Source organism: Phoca vitulina, unplaced genomic scaffold (genome assembly GCF_004348235.1).
Source record: "Phoca vitulina isolate PV1807 unplaced genomic scaffold, GSC_HSeal_1.0 scaffold6, whole genome shotgun sequence".
Taxonomy (NCBI): domain Eukaryota; kingdom Metazoa; phylum Chordata; class Mammalia; order Carnivora; family Phocidae; genus Phoca; species Phoca vitulina.
Window position 1 is genome coordinate 72,864,286 of NW_022589709.1, and position 18,234 is coordinate 72,882,519.

The window sequence follows — 18,234 nt, forward strand, 5'->3', positions numbered from 1 at the left end:
CAAGGTAACAGGGACTAGCTCAGCGAGAGGCATGGAGACAACTTGGATAAGACACCGGTCCTTTCACCTGGCAGCTATCCAGCCTCCAAATAGCTTTTGTGTCCCGTCCAAAAATAAGATCACATGAGAGGGGAGAAATAAATACGCAAGTGCTTGTCCTTGGGCTTTCCGTGGGTACACCAGCATCAGCCGCCCTGCTGGAGGCCCGGGGTGGGGGGTGGCCTCCCAGCACACTCCGCTGCCTCTGTCTTCGGGCTTTTGGGGCTGGGAGAACAACCTGTATCAGGGCGGGTGTGGTGTGTGCTTTGCACTCAGCCCTCCTCTTAGGACTCCCTTGAGCTCCATTCACATGGGAGAGGGAGCAGGAAAGAGGATGAGTGAGCCAGTCGAACGAACAGCCTGACTCCAGGGGAATGAGGGCCTCGCCTCCTTTTGGGGAAGGACACTCCCTTCTGATGGAGAATGGGAACTCCCTCCCGCAGCAGCCTGCCTGCTAGCTCCGGCTAGCTCCGCGTGGACTGGGTAGCCTGCTGAGGCCTCGCCCGCCACCCCCACCCCGGAAAGAAAGTGCCTCAGAGCCAAAGCAAAGAGGTGAGTGCATTCCTTTCCCCGAGGGGCTCAGTACTGCAGATGTTATGCTTGGCTTCATGCTCCTGTCCTGCACGAATGCTCTCCCCTGCCCTGCTTCTGCCTCTTCTCCTCCCTGATCTGGGACTGTGGCAGGCTGCAGTCTCCGTGAAGGAGGCTAGCTTCAAATACCTGTCCTCTCTTCTCTCATTTAAGGCCAATTTGCTCCCAGAAAGAACTGGCTAGGTCTAGTTCTTAGCGGGGAAGCAGGAAATGATTCCCACCAAGTGAATTATCTTTGCTGAGATCCAAGAAGATGTTTTCCAAGAAATCATTAGACAAATCCCATTACAGTAGAATTAATGCTTAGTTTTAAAAAGCCCTGCATGACATAGGAAATAAAAAGACGTCAGCTCATTCCTTATTATTGGGCAAAAGGGAAAAAACACATACGGGATGTGCAGAGCTTCCTCCCCCCTCACGCCTTCCACACCTCATCCTGACTTCTTAGAACCCTGCAAAATATACTTAACAGAGCCTTGTTTCTTTGGCTGAGAACAAGAGGAATAAAATGGAGGGTTTGGGGAGAATTGCTCGTAGGCAGAGTCACAGGACAAAGAAGACAAATCTCGCAGAGTCTTGGTTTCCCCTCCCAAGCACATGAAGGTACCTGTGCCCGAATGGGGATGTGTGCAGATGTCACCATCACGTGCACATGCCTAACACTAACCTGTTACAGAACCCCCTTGACTATGGACCACAAATATCTATGCTAAGAAGAAGTCAACAAAATGTAGGTGGGAGCAAGGTAACTACTCCAATGAATCAGGATGCTTTTAGTGACAGTAGACTGGAAACCAGTTTGAAGAGACTTGGGCCAAAACGAGGAAATTTGTTTCCTCATGTAAGTGAAAAGGCTTTGGTATGGCGGGATCCAGGTGCCCAGATGATGGCATCCTGACTCCACTTCTCAGCTCTGCAGCCCTGGGTCATTCTATCCCAGGAAGACTCGCCGACGGCAGTGGTGAAATGGCGACCAGCGGCTCCAGGCTGACACCCTCCTGGCCCAGCCACCCTAGAAGAACAGCCACTTCCCATTCCCAAGAGTCTAGAGTCTCAGAGTCACATCTCTCTGAACCAATGTGGGCACCGTGCCCATCCCTGCCACGGGGGTGTAGTCATCCCCACCCAAAACCACATGGACTGAACGCAATGAAGGGCTGGGTCCCCAGAGATAACCAGCGTGCTAGTCCTAGGAGAGGGGGCTGGATACAGGGCGGCCATGGTCAACGCGGGCCACTCCGTGTTGCTCTTTTTGTGATGATCTGGATTAAGAGTTCAAGTTCCTCCGACATAACTCCTCCTCCTCTCTCTTACAGTCCACAAAATTAGTGACAGCAAGTCTCATAATAAGGATAATTATTAGAAGTGACTAAAAGACCCCAAGGCATCTCATTCCTAGAGACCCCAGACCGTGGAAAAGCCACCAGAAGGCTTGTCTCTGGCTCAGTCCCCGGACAACTCACCACGCCGAGACCCACCCAGGGTCCCAACCTGCCTGTGCGCACACGGATCTCCCCTTTCCCCTCACCCACCCCTGCCCACTTGGGTCTCCCTCTGCTCCACTGATGTGAACCCATCTTGTCTTTCAAGGGCCAGCCTCAGGGCTGCCTCCCCTCTGAGGCCTGCCCAGGCCCATCCAGGCTTTCTGCTGTCTCCCACCCTGAATCTGGACAGCAATGACAGTCACTAGTAAGGCTTACTGTATCTTACTTTCTCTCCCAGCTTGAATTTTACATTCCTGGGGGGAATTAGATTTCATCTCTAGCTCTCTCTGTGGTGTCTGATACCTAGCAGGTGCCCAATTAAGTGACCAATAGAAATCCAGCATCCCCAAATACCTGAGAGAGGATGGCTTGGTAACTTGAAATCCTATATTTTTATTTTAAAAGTAATATGATAACTATAGCAGACATAGATTGAGCTTGAACTGTGTGTTGCCCTCATGGGCATCATCTCAGGAAACTCTCCCCATGATCCTACAAGTATTGTCATTATCCCCATTTAACATATGGGGAAACTGAGTCTCAGAGAACTGAGCTCCTTGTCCCATATCATACAGCTAGTAAGCGGTGACATGGGAGTTGGAACCCATCTCATTTCCTATTAAACTTGTCACTGACATGCTTATCAGGGGAGCTTCCGGCTGACCGATTTTAAAGACCAAGGAACACCGGTGACTGGCCAAAGGGCATGAGTCAGCTTGGATATTTTGGACCCATCCTCTGCCAGTGGGGCTCCCAGTGCCTTTATAGGGGGGTCCTTATTAGACTGTACCCAGGGCTGAGGAGACACTCACCCACCCCAAAACCAAAAAGAAAGTCAGGGGCACATGGATTTCCCCAAACAAGATACCTCTGGGGCTCTGTAGAGAGTGAGGTATTTTTTCTATTAAATGAAGGTAGAGCAGTCGTTCAGGAAATGTGAGCTGGCAAGTGGGCTTTAGAATTTAAGCTTGCCGTTCTGGCTGCCCATCATTACATAGATGGCCCTGACATTTCTACCTTCGGAGGGTAGCTTGCAGGATTTGGAAAGCAACCAAATTCTGATCTCGAAGGAAACCAAAATCTTGAGAAAATGGTATTTTTTGTACTGCCTGTGCCTCGAGCGTCCAGCCACTGGCCTCTTGTCTGATGCTGTCACCTGTGGGGCCCGTGAGGTGCTTGCTTTGAGGGTATGTGGTTTTCTTGATGCACACTGACCTATTCATATGGGTTAGCATCTTCTCAAGAGCAGAGCCTCCTTGACTGATTTCATTAATCCTCCCAAGTTCCCATGGGAGGGTCAGAGCGAGAGCGTTCTCACAACTGAGGCACGGTGAGACTGAGTCTGGTCCCGGGTTACACGGAGGTTACACAGAGCCCAGACTGGGGCTAGCAGAGCTCTGAGGTCTCAGGGTCCAAGCCTGCTCACTTCTCAAGTTTATTGCAGAAAACAGTTAAAGACAAAAGAATCATATAAGATAAGTAAAATTCTTTGGCTAAGTCTTTAAGAGAAAAAGCACTGTTAGACCCAACAGAAATGAAACTATACGTTCGCACAAAAACTACACAGATCTTTACACAAACGTTCATAGCAGCATTATTTGTCATAGCCCAAACAGTGAAACAAGCCACACGGCCACAGGCTGGAGAATGGGTACATAAGATGTGGCATCTCTGGACAATGAGATATTACTCAACAAGAACTAGGAATGAAGTTCCTCTATAACACCGAGGAACCTTGAAGACATTATGTTTTTTAAGGGAAAAAAGCCCATACTGTATGACACCATTCAGACAGAAAGCAGACGAGTGGTTGCGTAGGCCTGGCAGGAGGGGGGCATGGGGAGTGATTGCTACTGTGTATGGGGTTGCTTCTACGGGATGACAAAAATGTTCTAAAATTAGTGGTGATGGTTGCACAACCATGTGAATACACTGAAACCATTTGACTGTTTACTTTAAATGGGTGAACTGTATGGCATGTGAATTCTATCTCAAACTTGTTTCAAAACCCAAACCATGGTTAATGAAATAATGAACCCAGTGACAGGGCTTCCCTGAAGGATATGGTCTCACCCGTGGGCTCTGATCAGCTCGGGTCTTCTCCCGCAGAGCTCGGCCATGACAATCTCAGGGGCAGGGATACAGATGGAAAAGACTGGATCCTTTGATTTCTCCACAGAGACTACACGAGGAGGAGTTCTGACGCCCTCTTTCCCGTGTGGATTATTTAGAATTTTATGGAATCGATCTCACTATTCTGTTTTCATTTCTGGGTTTCAAGTCAGGCTTCAAAAAGCATTCTCCATTCTAAGATTATAAATCTTATAGAACTTAACTAATGTTTTCCTCTAAGGTTTGTCTTCTTACGTTTAAATACTCAACTGAGGATCCAGGTTGTTTTTGTTTGTTTTGCCAAACAGATAGCCAGTTATTAAATCAGGAGTTTTAAATTTGGGGTTACGATGGACTTGGGGTATCTTGTAACTTGCAGGAATATAAAAAAATGTGAGTGTGTGTGTGTGTGTGTGTGTGTGTCTGTTCATTTTTGGGGGGGAAAGGGTTATAGATCTTGTCACATTCTCAGGGGTTTTGTGACTCACAGAAAAAACCACTGAACTCTACATTTCATAACCTGGGGTCCAGGTAGACTATGCATGTATATTCCAGTGCACGAGGCTGAATCCAAGCCAAGAGGACAATTATTAAACAATTACAGGGGAGGCCTGAGCGATTACTTCTGGGAAAGTTCTTTGTCACATGTCTAGTGAGAGTTGTACCACCTTTTGGTTTGACGGCTTACTGAGGCAGAGAACAAGAGGTAACTCTCACGGGCTCTCCCTGGGCCTAGAAAACTTGATGTTTTTATTCATCTGCTGACAGATCAGTGGAGCTAAATCATTTTAGCTGACAAAACTTGGGGCCTTCTGTCACAAAGAATTTGAGGAGGCTTACGGTCCTCAATATAAATGAATGATCAAGTGGAAATGAAACTGCCATGACAAAGAAGGTGGCAGACCCTTGTGTTTGTGTGTGTGTGTGTGTGTGTGTGTGTGTAGACTCATATATTCATGTACTAAATATATACGCAACACCCGATGCATGCCAGGCATGGTCTAGACTGGGCTTCTCAAAGTGTGGTCCCCAGACCAGCAGTTTCACCATCACCTGGGCACTTGTTAGATGTGCAAATTTCTAGGTCCACCCCAGACCTCCTGAATTAGAAGCTTTGGAGTCAGGGCCCAGCAATCTGTGTCTTAATAAACCCTCCAGGTGATTCTGATGCACATCCATGTTTGAGAACCACTGGTTCTAGATACATCTAGGGATGTAATGGTGAAAAGACAGATGAAATCCCTGCTTTCCTCATGGAGTTGACTTTCCAATGTGTGTGGTAGGGGAGACAGGAAACAAGTAAGCAAATAACTGAATATGACAATGTTCTGATGGCAGTATGGTCTATGAAGGAAAAGAAAGCAGGGGGATATGAAGGACAGTGATGGGGGCTGATTTAGAGCCAGTGGTCAGGGAAGAGGCAATCTGAAATGAGATAAGAATGATAAGCTATAGCTGGCTGTGCAAAGAGGGGCAGAAAATAAATGTGTACATTTTAGGTAGAGGGAATAGCAGATGCAAAGGTCCTGAGGCAGGACTGTATTTGGCCTAGATGAGTAGTATGACTGGAACACAGTGAGCAAGGAGTTTATAGCAGGTGGAATTAGGGAAGCAGGTGGAGGGAGCTAGCTTAGCTTTTGTTCTTAGAACAAGTCAAAGGCAACAGACAGTTTTGAACAAACACGGACATGATCTGATTTACCTTTCAGCAGGATCCCTCTGGAATGAACTATAGAGGGTTAGGGTAGAAGCAGGAAAATCAACTAGGAGGATATTCCAATAACCCAGGAAAATGGTGCTTGGATGGACTAGACAAATGCGCAAAGATCTATTATTAAGGGAAAACCAAACAATAATGCAGGACACTGGACCTAGTAAATTGTTTTTGAGCATATACACATTCAGATGGATGAAACCATTTCTCCCCAAAGTTTCCAGGAAAACTCCCCAGTTTCCCCTCTGGGGAGAGGAGATTAGTGAGGGTCATTTTATAGCCTACTGTATGTCATGCATTTTGGTCATGTGTGTGAAGCATTACTTTTATGTAAAGATAAAATATTTTAAAATAAAAATTGAAAAACTGAGATCGAGGAAAACATAAAACAGAATAGGTGATGGGTGATCAATATCAGAGAGAGGAAGCCCACGTGGGTTAGAGTCCTTTCCAAGCACGGGCTCCTGGAGTCGCTGGAGAGACAGGCTGACCATGGGCTGAGCTCCTGCTCTTGGATTATGATGGGATCAGGCTACCGCCTGCTTGAGAACCACTGGGCCCTGTTTCTGTCCTGCGGCTCTGATGATGTTTGTGGCTTTCGGGTCTCCTTGGGCAACTCATACAATTTCCTGTGAATGTCTGCTGCATTTCTCTCTGCTCTGTTTGTCAAATCGCTCCCCCAACATCCTGGCAGTTGGTTCACCATGAGGCCAGCATGCCCTTCATTTAATTGCATGATTTGGCATAAACAGAAGGAAATACTTTGCTAGGGGAGAGAGTATAATAACGCAGCATCTGATTTCTCCTGTCAGCTGATTAGGATTTGTCGTGTCCCAACAAGGTCAAATGAAATTAGAAAGAAAATGCAGTGTGTCTGGTGTGTTTCAAATAACTGCGTCATTTATGTAAACAGGACGAACGAAGGGGAAGTTTTTAAAGCAAATACTGACTATCAGCCTCAAGATTCAAGGCAAAAGAAGCCATCGCTTGTAGGTTATGCCTGGAGAGGAAGAATATTTATTGGGGGGCATTTTGAATTCTGCTGATTCTGTCATGCTCTGGTTCTGCTGTCATGTTGGTGAAATTAACCAGGGACATCTGATTTTCAGAGGCACGGAGCATAGAATAAGTAAAAGCACAGCAATGCTACATCTACCTTTATCACCCTGCTACACCTCTTAGAAGAGGTTTAGAACCACTTTCTCTACAAGCAACTGCTCAAGGGCTCCAGTGAGTCAATCTCTTAGGATGCAGAAGGAAAAATCTCACCTCCGGAACCAGCCATAACATTTTAGGTGTGGACGACTCTGGCCACAGCCACACTTCCGTGGATAAACCTACCAGGCTTCTCCTAGGGTTTCTGTGGGTCCTGCAAATTGTCATGTTCTTCTTCTCCCAGACCCACCCTCTGCAGTGCTAGGAGGCCCGCATACAGGTTGTAACCACTGCAGAAATTGTTTAAAAGTAGTCTAGGAGCTTTGAGGGAAGAGATGGGTTTTGTTACATGGTCTGTAGAGGATCTGGTGTCTTGTGGATGCTTAATGAGCAGCTGCTCATTGTTATCTCTCTGTGCTTCAGAAGGCCCTTTGGCAATGTTCAGATCCTCAGGAAGATTATTATGTTTTAAAGCCAATTATGAGTGCCTTTGAATACGTGTACATGGCAGTTCATGGAGGTTCCAGGTAATAAAATTTGGTGAAAACGACTTTTTCTGTAGTTTTCAAGTCCCTTTCAGGAGAGCTGCGGCTCACCCATTATTAGACTTAAGTGATGTGTGTGCTTCTAGGTCTCTGTCCCAGGGGATGAGCTTCTCTGAGACTCATCCCCTCAGAAGGCACAAATATGGCTCTGTGGATGCTACCTTCAGAATGCATCAGAAGCTACCTGCTGTGTTTGGAGACCAGGCTTCCACCCCCACCTTCCAAGGGGAAGTGGAGAACAGAGAGCCTATTTCTAGTTCTCACAGGTCCACCTGTACCTGTCTATCTGAATCATCGGTGGGTAGGCTTAGACACACACACATACACACACACACACACTCACCCCTCCCAGGCTCAAATGCCTACCTAAGGAGGAGGGACTCTCATCCATTATAGGAAACTATTAATCATGTTTCCATTTAGTCTCTTCAAAGATACCTCCAGATCTATATCCTCTCAATCCAATTTCCAGCTTCACTCCCTACCTTCTAGCCAGGCAGCTTCCTCCCTTCCTCACTCTGTCCTGGCCAGTGGCATAAAAATGATGCCCGAGGTCCTTTAACGAAATCCCCGCCCCTAGAGCTGGGCTCACCTGAGGATTTGTTTGCCTAGCTCAGCAGTGACAGGCTCGACCACGGGTAAGGGATAACAGAAACGCTCGCTCTGCAGCCCCTTCCAGCCCTAGCCTGGATGGCCATTGCCTCGAGTGGCTTTGCAACATGCCCTTTGCAAGGCGTGGCTCTAGGAATGGCACAGACACACACACACACTCTGCCACACACAGACACCAACACCCTGTGTAGAGATGCCAGGTGACAGAACAGAAAGGGACTCTTTCATCCAGCAGCCTTCTGATTCCAGAGGAGCGTCTCTGAGCCACGACCTGCTGTTTCCCTGGCGACTGAGACTTCCAAATAAACAGGATTCTGCTCAGACAGGCCAGTAGTCCATTCGGCTCAGCCATTTGCCCCAACACAAACCACGCTAAAATAACACCCAGGACAGTTGCTGCCGCTGTCTCTGCCTCCCTTCCCGGCCGGCCAATAGCTCTGCATTCCTGGGCCTGCAGCTGGAGTCAGAGCTGGGGGCACGCAGAGCTTTGTGTATGTCCTTGTGGGTGGGGTCCGCATGGGCTGTTGTCTAAAGGCAGGTCCCCTTTGCTGACCAACAAGGCCAGCGAGAGACCCAGAGGCTGACATTCTTGGCCCCCCAGCCTGCCTCCCTGCTTCCCACACAGCCCCGCGGGACTGGTAGCCGGCTCTGTGGCATGGTGTCTGGAGGCGGACCAGCAACCTGATGTGCATGCCACGGCCCGTCCCCTCTCCCCACACAGAGCTGCAGCAACCAAGAAGTCCAGAGAGCCGGTGTGGGGCTGCTGGGGAAGCAGCGGCGGCACAGTGACCGCGACACAGAGCGGACGACACCCAGCCGATTCCCTTTCCCCTTGGACGAAGAGGCACCGTCCTCAGCCTGCAAGTTTTTCAGGTAAGAATCTGAGTATTTGTTCTAGGAAACAAAGAGCAGCTTATATGCAAAGCTGAGGGGGTGTGTGTGTGTGTGTGTGTGTGTGCGTGTCCCAGTGCAAGGACAACAATGACGCGGAGATGGAAAAAAACTCGGGAAAAGTTAAGGCAGTAGGATGTTTGAAGCAGATCCCACTGGAACCAGCTGTCCTGCAAGGGCACCCAGAAGCTCCCCTCCGGCTGGGTTTAAACCGTGCTGCAGACTGCTCGGGGGGAAGGGCTTGCTGATGGCACAGGCAGGTAAAAATAGCACCTAGTTTAGAGACTGTAAAAGTAATCATGCACCATGCTGCCCAGCACCTTCCTCCCTGCACTGCCAGGCTGGTGAGGACTGGAGGGGGCAGAATGTTCTCATTTACTAAAGTGCTGGATGTGGCCCTTTTGGTTCGGCAGAAGCCAAAATCTGTGTGGCTTTAGTGAGTCTGGCTGGCACACTCACCCTCTTGGGGAGCCTGGACGTTCAGCTGCCTCAGGAAGTCTGTTCACTGGGTGGGCACCTGAGATTTTATCAACATTTTGGTATGAAAGTCAGGCTGAAATATAGGATTAGCAGAATGCGATAGGATAGGCTGGTATTCTGACAGCCCTCCCAGCCACCTGGATTATTCCTTACCTTCCTTCTGATCTTCTCAGAAAATCACCTCCTCCTCTCCGTACCCCTGCAGACAGGCACCGCAGAGAAGGTGTGTGAAAGTCTAGCCACACCCACGTCACGATTACGTGCCCAAAGTGTCCAAGGCTTCTAGACAGGAGCACCTGACAAATTCAGACCTCCAGGTCTGAGGTAGAATTCAGGCATTCAATCAAGTACCCATTTTTCAGAGACCCCAGAGGGACCCACCTCATCTGGGCACTCGGGTCCAAGAGCTCCCTCCGTGACTCGGCAGAATGTAAACACTCTGTGCTTTCTCCAGCTGTTTCAATCCACCCCCACTTTTCTGCATTCTTTTCTGCTTGGGCACTTTCCCTTTCATTCCCTACAGGGATGTGATTGTTTATGACTTAGCTCTGCGCACACCAGTGGGAGATGCAAGCATCCGGCAGAGGATGAGCCGGGCGCTGTGTGGGGCTGAGCCGGCCTGACGGGGCCAGAGGGTTGAAAAGAAATGAGCCTAGCATTGCAAAGTGGTGTCCAGTGAGGAGCTGTCTGGGTGAATGAGTGTGGATTTTGGTGGAGACTGTGATTCACAGTCACAAATTCCCTTTTCCTTTGTTTTCCTTGTGTTGGTCATTGAGGGCTTCTGAGGAAAGTCCCCTTTTGAGATTGTATATCCGAAGGCAAGATCATCAACTTGCCGCCGAGGGCGGCTGGTGCACGCTGGAGACTTTCTTCTGTTGACCCTGCCTTTTTTAGTGTGAGTAAATGGATTGGCAAGTGAGGTACTTAATCCAGAGCGAAGTTAATGCACAAAAAATTAAGGGAGGAAACACGGAGTTTCTTGTAAACTGCCTCCCAAATCTGGTGTGCAGACATACATATATGGCTTTTACCTGGTTGCGGAAAGGATTTAAGGAGGCACTCTGCTTCGTTCGGTGGTGTGACGTCACAGGCCAGGAGCATCAACCATGATGACTGTATTTGCAGTGGTGACGGTAGAGGGACATCATACGCTCCTCTACCCTTAGTGAAGGGATGCCTGATCCCAGGACAGGGGGTGTGCTCACTGAGTCTGCTGACATGCATTCTGTGGCCCTTGCGTCAACTATGGAGGATCATGGTGCTACCAGGCCTGCTGTACCAGCTTCTAGGAATCAGGGATGGTGCGGACCGGAAGGCACGCCCCTTCCACTTGATCAGATCGGTGTTGCTTGGCTAATGCAATACTCCTTGATTTAAGCTACTAGAAAAATAATCTACAGTCATTGGTGCCACAGACATACCCTGTTTTAGGTAAATCTAACACCTACACATGACACAAATTCTAGGCGAATGAGTTTTTTTCCTTAAAAAAGGATCCGCTATTCAACAAATGTTCATTGGGTACTGCCAAGGTGTCCCACCTCAAGGTACCGCTGGATCAAGCCCACTCAACCACAGAGGAGGGAGGGCACCTACCTGGGTGGGCAGGTAACAGAGAATGGGCCTGGGCTGACAGGATATCCAACGCAGCTGGGAGGCAGAGTCCAAGATATGGGGACAAGGACAAGCATCTGGACCAGTGGCCTAGAGGGAGAGAAGAGGAAGGAAGGGAACAGTAATTGTCTGATTCCTAAATATCACTACTTAAGAGAGGCAGCCTAACATAGTGACCAAGTGCATAGATTCTGCAGCTGAGCTCCCTGGAGTTCGAGTTCAGACAGTGCTATTTATTAATCCCATGGCCTTATGCCTCAGTTTCATCATCTGTAAAATGGGGTAATAACGTACCATCCTTGTTGGTGAAAGGATCAAATGAGTCATGCTCTTAGCACAGTGCCTGGCTTATAGTGAGTACTATGTGAGTATCTGCCATTGTTATTACTGAAAGGTGGGTCTGAAAAGGCTGTCCACAAGTCCATTTGTTCCAAAGTCCAAAGTGAGACTCTATGAGTGACCACTATGGCCACGTTTGGGGCAGCATGGAAGTGCTTTGGCTCTGGCATGGGTTTTGCTTTCATCTCGGGAGCATTCAGAAATCGAAGGGCTTCTGTGTTGGTTGCTAGTGTTTCCTGAGCCCTTACTGTGTGCCAGGTACTCTGCCTGGCTTTACGCACAGTTGCTCAAGACAACGTCTCTGAATCTGTCCAAGGAATGCTAGCGATGGGGGCAGGTCTGAGGAGCATGCCCGTCTTGCTCCAGGACTGTGCAGATGTGGGTGGTCCTTCGGCCAAGACTCATCTCTGTCTCTTCAGGATCTGTGGTTTGCAAACTTTCACATGCATAAGAATCATAGGGAAGCTTGTTTTAAAAATCAGGTAAAGATCCTGCACACAGAAGTCCTGATTTAGCCAGGTTCCCGAGGGCCCCAGGATTCTACATTTCCTGGGTGGGGCCCAGGTGATTCTGACTTTGGTCCATAGGCCACAGCTGAAGTCTGACCATGACTCTGGTTCTTTTCTCTTCATTGTTGTGAACAAGAACATGGAGTCATTTGGCCTCAGTGACCGTCAGCTTCTTCCTTGTCATCACCTTCTTCCGGAATGGCCATTTTCCTGGGACTCACCCCCCACTGGCAGTGAGGTGGACCACACACCACACCTGCTGCACCCTGAGTTATTACGTGCCCAGCACAGTGGCAAGCCCTTCATGCTCATCCCTCACTCAGTCTTCAGAGCTATCCCATCAGTCAGGTGCGGTCATTATCCACCTGTTACAAGGGAGGGGAAAGGCCCCACTGCTAGTGAGCAGCTAATTTGGGGTATGAACGCCGATTACCAGAGAAGCAGCATGTAACCTCTTGGCCAGGCGACAACTGGGGTTTTAGCTGCTTGTCAGGTCAGCCTTTCCCTTCTCACTCGTGGGTGTCTTTCTCTGGTTCACACTCCTCTCTCGTCTGCTTCCGTTCCCCGGCTCCCACATAACTTCCTCAGAAGATGATGTGTCCCTGTGCTTCCCTACTTTTTTCTCCTTCAATAAATCAAAAAGGGTTGGGGCAATGGACAGGTGGAAGGCAGGTGTTATGAGTTGAACTATATCCTCTCCTTAAATTCGCATGTTGAAGTCCTAACCCCCAGAATATCAGAATGTGACCTTATTTGGAGACGCCTTTACAGAGGAAATCAAGTCTAAATGATGTCATTAGGGTGGGCCCTAATCCAGAATGACTGGTGACCTTATAAAATGGGGAAATTGGGACACAGAGACACATCTAGAGGGATGACGAAGAGATGAAGACACAGGGAAAAGAGGGCCATCTCCAGGTCATGGACAGAGCCTGGAATAGATCCCTCCCTCACAGCTTCAGAAGGAGCTAGCAGCCATCTATAAGATGGAGAGAGGCCTGGGACAGCTCTTTCCCGCACCACTCTCAGAAGGAACCAGCCCTGCCGGTACCGTGGTTTTGGACTTCAGGCCCCCAGGACTACAAGGCAATACACTTCTGTTGTTTGAGACATGGTCTGTGGTACTTCCTACGGGAGCCTAGCAGACTACTACAGTGGGAACCGGAGTCCTACATTCCCCCCACAGGCCCTGAGTTTGGGGTGATCTAGTTTGAGGCCAACACGTTATACCAAGCTATGACAACGTCCTCTTTTCTTTAACTCACGACTGTTCTTCTGTTGGCTTCAACACTGTTCATGGGAGTCACAGGTAGGTCCAAGTCCCAGGAAGGAAGAGGGAATGAACAGCAAGGATGAGGAGGGAGGAAGGAAGGGAAAGTAAAGAAACAAAGAGGCAGGAAGAGGAAAAGGAGAGAGAGTGGGGACTGGGATGGGGGATACTTGAGGGTTGTTCATGCCCATGTCAGGTCCATCCCACTCCCCTGTGGGAGGCCACCTGTGTGCCAGGGAGCATGTTAGGGAACACTGGGGTACAACAGAGCCTGGAATGGGTGGCCCCTACCTTCAGGAAAGCCGGAGGCCAGATAGGGACACAGATCTCAATCACGCAGTACTTCTCCCGAGTGTCTCAGGAAAGCAAATGCACTACCCGACCCAGTCGGGGGGTCTGGAAAAGCTTTGGTGAGTTCGTGATGCCTGGGTTGAGATGTGGGGGACTGGCAAGGGTCCACTGGGTGAGGGATGAGTGTTTCAGATGGAGGGAGGAGTACTGCCAAGGTCACATGGGATGAGGAAGTGTGGCACTGCTAAGGAGTGGTGGAAAGGCCTGTGTGGCTGGAATGCAGGGAAGAAGAAAGAGGAGCTAGCCAGAGCTCAAGGCCAGGACGGGGCTGGACCATGGCAGCTGTGTTGACGATTTTTGTTCTTCAAATGAGAACCACAGAAGGCCGGAGAAGGAAGCCATCCTATATAGGGAAAACTCCTTTCAACAAAGGGAATGCTGGGATAGAGATGCTGATGGTGTGGTTTAGCAGCGGATCCATCCTGAAGCCAGACATCAGGCTTTTTGAGCTCCCAAACTTGGGGTTGGCTGCATTGCTTCTCGGGACTGAAGTTCCAGGACACTTCCTAAAAATTGCTGTAGCCATGGTCGACCCTCAACAGAGCACATTCTAGGTGTTCGTCATGGTCCCACTGGAAAGGGTCAACTAGGGACACTTTTCTCCTGTCAGCGAGGTTGATTAGCAAACTGGGCACCTCAGACGGGTTGACCAGGCAGCCCCCTGTTCGGCATCCTTTGGAGGACAAAGAGAGGCAGGCCCCGGAATATGACCTCTCTGCTTGCGTACTTTGCCTGAAACAAGAGGAGCTTGTATGCATCCCGGAGGCTAATGATTCCATGGGGCTGCCGAGAAGGGCAGAGATTCCGGTTGTGAAAGGGAAAGAAGTAAGGGCAGGAAGCCTAGAAAGACCCCTGAGGCTATCAGGGGTGAGAGTGGGCAGAGAAGCGTCTGAAAGGAGCAGGGCAAAGTCCAATGTTGCCTTATTCATGAGTTCCTGGGAGCAGTATTCAGCTGAGCCTGGAGCCTGTAGCCCTCCCAGGCACAGAAGTGGCCCCCTACCACACACACACCATCCCCATCGCCGGGACCCTTCTCATCCATGCCTGTTGTTGTGGGCACAATCTGCACGGGAGGCCTTCGCCAGATGCCCTGCCTCCCACAAAAAGAACTCTCTTCCTTTTTCTTTCTGAAGAGGGACTGGATTTGGCTAAGCAAGGATGAGTTCTCGGAACAAGCGGAGCACACTTTGGAGAAGAGAGGTGATTTTCAGGAAGGTGAATAAGCAGCCCGAGGCCTCTTGGCGAGCAAGATCCCCTGACTCTGCTCCTCTCACATTTCCCACCCACTCTTGCCCCACTGGCCTCTTTCCTGTTCCTCTGGGGTGCCATGTCCTTGCCTGCCTCTCGGACTTTATGACTCTGTTCCATCTGTCTGGAATGCTCTACCCTATTCTTCACATAGCAGGTCTTTTCCCCCTCGGGCCTCACCTCTCTTGGGAACTCCCCAAAGAGGCTTTCTTTCCTGTCTCTCCCTCTCATGGCCCTTGTCCCAGTCTGGACTTTTCAATTTTTTAAAGACTTACTATTGCCCAACTTCCCCACTCATGAGAGCAGGATCTCATCCATCTTGTTCCGTGCTGCATCCCTAGGACAGAGCCTCGCTACAGAGCAGGTGCTCGATAAATATTGGCCCAAGGAATGAATGAGTGAATCATACAGTCTTGGAGTGGGAAAGCCAAGGTCAAGGACACTCTCTGTTGCTCCTCATAGCTCTAGAAAGGGGCGCATCACATCTGAAAGCAAAGCTGACAAGTTTGCATCAAGTGCCTCCGACCCTGCCTTAGGGGAGCACACCCCTCAGGGGCCCCCATGCTATATGCCACCGACTCTGGCTTATCCAGCCTAGTCTCATCTCTTCAGAGAACTCACTTTGGTTGTCTGGAAAAATCCAGCTTAGTTGTATTATTCATGCTTAGAGATGAACAACATCTTTTGGCTGATGGGCATCAAAGGCAAGTAAGACGTCGATCTGGCGTGTTCCGGCCCTCGCAGCCATGGAGGCAGCTGGAACAGAGCATCTCTGCCTTCGCCATCAGTCGGATGGGAACAGAAGCAGTTTGCATTGATTAGTCAATGTGTGCAAAGTGCTGGACCAATACGTCTGCAGACATAAAGAACCTCTAAAAATGAGACTCTCCTTGTCCTTCCTCAGGATCTCTGTCAGAGTTTAGAAATGGCAACAGGGGGAGAGCTGAGGTGAAGGCTCCAGTCACTCCCTGGAGCCCACACAGAGCAAGTCTGCAGCCCAGAGAACATTCCCCCAGTTCAGAGTCATGGGCTAGGTCGACCCAGGCTTCTCGGCCTTTAGTGATAAGGAATTTCAGTTATAGGAGCAAGCACAAAATCTTCGCTCAGGTGGCCACAAAAAACTTGCTCCATTCTCCCCAGCTGGTCCTGGATGCCTTTGTGGAGGGCTCTGGAAGCAGAGTTCCAAGTGCCTTAGAAAGAGAGTAAGCAGAGAAGCCCAAGATTCATCTCACTGTTCTGATTCTGCCCCACTGCTCTCATTACCCTTTCATTAGTTCAGAGTGACAGTCTGTGGTGCCTAATGGTAGGGGAGCAAAACGGTCAAGAGCATGGACTCTAGGGTAAGGCTGGCTTTGAATTCTGGCTCTGACTCTCAACAGATGCATGGCCCTGGCCAACTTCTCCATTTCTGTAAAACAGAATAGGGGCACCTGTTTCCTGGGGTTGCTTCTGGGAATATGGGCAGTAATAGAGGCGAAGTCCATTCTGCGTTACATTATCAATGTTAGGTGCTGCTCTCTCATAGGGTTGGGTTAAGGCTTTAGTGAGACAGTCCGTGTAAAGCACCAAAAATGTTTTAGGATGTAACACACAGCACAGTATTTGCCCAATAAAATAGTAATTATTGCTACTGACAAGTCTGCAGTCTGGCTAAGGCTTTTTTAGAAGTCTTTGTAAGAATTTATTTGATCTAAAAAAATGTTCCTGGGACATGAAGGTCACCTGCTGTCCTGCTCTTCTTCCATCAGTTTTTTTGTTTGTTTGTTTCAAGGGACGATAATCACCCTGTGCTTTCTCAGCACTCTAAAATCCTCGTGTCAGGAACCCACAACTAGCCAAGGAAGCCATAGAGCCCTTGAAGAGTTGAAGCATGGAACAGACACAGGCCACTTGTTCAGGACTTGTAGGCTGTGGGCGTTTCCAACAAACAATTAAAGGAGTCAGCTTCAGCAGGCTCCTTCTGCTCAGTTCACAAAACAGCTTTTGGGATTCCCACCCATCCAAGGGCATGAGGTTCCTCAGGGCACAGACTCCTCACAAATTCTGCTCTAGCGCCCCGGTCCGGGACTTTGAGCTTAAGTCATCTGAAAGTCCGACTGCTGGGATGAAAGCGACAGGCTGGTGTAGGCCGGACTGGCCCGGCTTTTGCATTCAGGCTGTCCACTGCTCCGTCCCTCCCTCCTGCATGACCTTGCGTAAGGAACTGGTCCTTTTTATCCTCTGGGCTCCTTCTACAAGAGCTGCCTCTAGAGAGTGGGGTGGAGGTTAAATGCGGTGTGTAGAGCTCCAGCTGTCTCTCTCTACACGCCTTCCTTTGTGGCCTTTCTGACCATCACATAGTTGTGGATATGGAAAAACCCCAGCAGCGATCAATGCGTTAAAGGTTTGCCAATATTCGCTTGCACCAGGTGACCGTGAGCACATCACTTGGCTTCTGGAGCAGCACAGAGAGATGGATTATGGGAAGGGGTCCAGGCCATGGTCTGAAGGAGGGGATGCTGGCAGCCCCCACACTCAGCTCAGCCCATCCTTGCAGCGCGGGAGCCAAGCCCACATTATGGATTTTCAGCCTGCTGCTCCCCTGGGATGTCAGACTTCTCACGAAGACCTGAAGATTGATGGTCTTCCTTAAAGGAGGGGGACCCCTTCCTGACCCACTCTGAACTTCCCCAGATGCCTCTCCACCTCCCACTGAGGCCCGAGGACCTAACACGCAGCTGGTTCAGGGTGGATCCAAATGGAAGCAGCACACATGGGGGGAGAGCGTTTCCAAGGCGATGTCCGAGTTGTCTCTAGTGACCCGCTGACCTGACCCTCCCTGCCTTATGCTGCCCCAGAACTGAGCCAAGCCTTTGGAGGGCGGATACACCTTAGGATGTCTGGCCGGGGCCCTACTGTGGTGGGAGGTTCGGATCCCACGCTGGGATGGGCCCTGGGGAAGGTCAGGGGGAGGGTGAGCCAAAGCAGCCTTCATCGCCTCTGTTACCTCCTGGCCTTTCCTTCTTCTGATGGAACGGCAGTCAGATGTGGGGTGTGGAGGCCCCTGTTTCAGCGATTGTAAAGAACATCTCTTCAAAAGAGCTCTCAACATGTCTTATTGTAGGATGGAAGCAGAGCCTGAATTGGTTACTTTAAAGTCTTTTTATACTGTAGATCAAGAGAAAGACCTCTGGTGACTAATTAGGAGTCCTACATTCGTCAGACTATTACAGCCCCAAAGTCAGTGTTTCCCCGGAGTCAAGGTCCCTTTCTCTTCCTGGCCAGTCCCACATCCTGCTAG

At 49.6% G+C, this 18,234-nt stretch overlaps 1 protein-coding gene across 4 annotated transcripts in view; it reads left to right on the top strand.

Moving 5' to 3' along the window:
- Nucleotides 1–183: 183 nt before the first annotated feature.
- FGF1 (fibroblast growth factor 1) overlaps nt 184–18,234 on the top strand; it is a 94,216-nt gene continuing 76,165 nt past the window's right edge. For 2 of the 4 annotated variants that reach the window (XM_032404470.1, XM_032404471.1), the window contains exon 1: nt 8,757–9,125. The gene's annotated coding sequence lies outside the window, so the exon portion shown is untranslated. The other 2 variants (XM_032404467.1, XM_032404468.1) reach the window with 2 other exon arrangements.